The sequence below is a fragment of the Brassica napus genome, chromosome C9 (genome assembly GCF_020379485.1).
Source record: "Brassica napus cultivar Da-Ae chromosome C9, Da-Ae, whole genome shotgun sequence".
Lineage (NCBI taxonomy): Eukaryota > Viridiplantae > Streptophyta > Magnoliopsida > Brassicales > Brassicaceae > Brassica > Brassica napus.
The window spans coordinates 57,067,266-57,069,480 of NC_063452.1; the positions used below are offsets into that span (position 1 = coordinate 57,067,266).

The 2,215-nt window shown below is 41.8% G+C and overlaps 1 non-coding gene across 1 annotated transcript; it reads left to right on the forward strand.

The window, feature by feature from the left end:
- Positions 1-534: 534 nt before the first annotated feature.
- Positions 535-641, forward strand: LOC125593580. The gene has a single exon (XR_007329483.1). It is a non-coding gene; the product is annotated as a small nucleolar RNA R71 (small nucleolar RNA).
- The last annotated feature ends 1,574 nt before the right edge of the window (positions 642-2,215 follow it).

A 2,215-nucleotide genomic window follows, 5' to 3' on the forward strand; every position in this document is an offset into this window, starting at 1 on the left:
GTGCTGCTCTCTTGGGGAGCAGAGGAACCAGACGAGGGGTTTTACTGAGGCTGATAGCTGCCTTGCTGGTTGTTTCTAGGCGGATAACCACTCTGTTGGTTGTTGGGATAGGATTTCTGTTGGTAGTTGTTGTACTGAAAGTTGGGCTCTTTTTTGTACCAGCTACCATTGTTGTTGATGAAACACAGCTCTTCCTGACCTTCCAAAGCCTCAACCTCATGGACAACAGGTGGATCTTCCTGCTTGGAGTTACCAACAAACTTCAGCTGCTCTTGGGTGGCTTTTTCAGCAATGAGTAGGTCGATTTTGTCTTCCAAAGCTTTGATCTCTTTCCTCGTCTGCTTATCATCACCTCTACTGCCTATGTCGTGGTCTGCACTGTAGACTGCATCACTCTTCACCATGTTGTCAACCAGCTTTTCTGCATCATCTTCAGTTCTTCCCAAGAAGAACCCATTGCTAGTTGTATCCAATCTGGCTCTGTACTTAGGAAGGGCACCTCTGTAGAAGGTACTGAGCAAGCTCTCCTTAGAGAAACCATGATGTGGGCATTTGGTTTGATAGCCTTTGTATCTCTCCCAGGCTTCACTGAATCCTTCCAAGTTCTTCTGTTGGAAACTGGAGATCTCATTTCTCAGCTTAGCAGTTCTTGAGGATGAGAAGAATTTCTCCAAGAATGCTCTCTTACACTCATCCCAAGTAGTGATGGATTCACTGGGTACAGTCTTCTCCCACTGGCGTGCCTTATCCCCCAAAGAGAAAGGGAATAGCTTGAGCTTGAAGGCGTCTTCGGACACTCCATTGGTTTTTGACAATCCGCAGTAGCTGTCAAACTTGTCCAAGTGATCAAAAGGGTCCTCTACAGGCAAACCATGATACTTGTTGTTCTCGATCACGTTGAGGAGTCCTGGATTGACCTCAAAGTTGTTGGTTTCCACTGGTGGAGCGCGGATACCCAACCTCTGACCATTGATGTTTGGACGATCATAGGTACCAATGGGTCGAGCTGCTCGCTGTGGGTGTTCTGGCCCTTGCGGTTGATCTGCCATATCAATATCCAATCTCTGCAAGTGAGCCTGTTGTTCTTCTTCTCTTCTCGCTCTAGCACACTCTCTCTCTAAAGCTCTGATATCTGCAACTCTTGGAACTAGGTTTGATGGACCCCTGCTCCTCAAGTTCATACACCTGAAAGTTAAAGGGAGGTGACGAAGGAGAATCAGTAACAAAAGAAAATAAAAATGACTTAGTCTCAAGCAAGTGACTAAATCTCAATGTTGAAATCTACTCAGAATTTGGCAACGGCGCCAATTTGATGTTAGGAGTTTTCAAGGCTCCTAAGACAAATGATGTAGTATAACAGATTGTCGAACCAGTTCTGAGGGATATCAAAGCACTGAGAATGCAAGTACTCACTTAATCTAAGTGCAACCAATGATTTAGATGGGTTTTAAACTACTACTAATACTAGAAAGCAATTACAGAATGATACTTTCTTGACTAAGGGAAAAGAGAATTCATAGGCATAGGGATTAGCCCTTGGGTGATCAAGTATCGAACTAAGGATGTGATGTGTCTAGTTTTAACCCGATTATCTAACTGCAAGTGCACAGTAAAGTACGCAGTAGTAATACGGGATCGAATCCACAGGGACCGATGATCACACGTAGAGTTGCAGACAAGTTAATAGCTACAGCGAATCAAGATATAATTTTGATGGTTTTTATTTAATTTTCTCTAGTGTCATAAAGCATAAACAAGCTGTAAAAAGATGATTTAAATGATTTGAAAACTATTTTAAAACAAACGTTGGGCATTGGGAATTCTCAGGGATTTCTTTTTAATCAAGATACAATTAATGGCAGACACATGGATATATTAAGAACCGTCTAGAACTCAAACACGATATTAGAATTAACCTACTTCCGTAGCGCTAATTCTCTATGTTATAGAAATCTCCACACTAACTTCCGCTGAGTTTCAATTTCTAAACAAGCATTAAGAACAGGTTCAATATGTTCACAAAGCGCAATAACATCAACTTCCGAGGGTTAAGGACACTTTGCTCATCTAAAGTATTTTCGGAAGTTCAAACAATCACTTTCGGTGCATCAAACAATCTGAAATCATGAACTAAGTGATCAATTCAGTTCAAGCAGTAAGAAATCCATTAGACGAAGAACCAAAACGTAATCCCTTAGTCTACACACGTTTTATG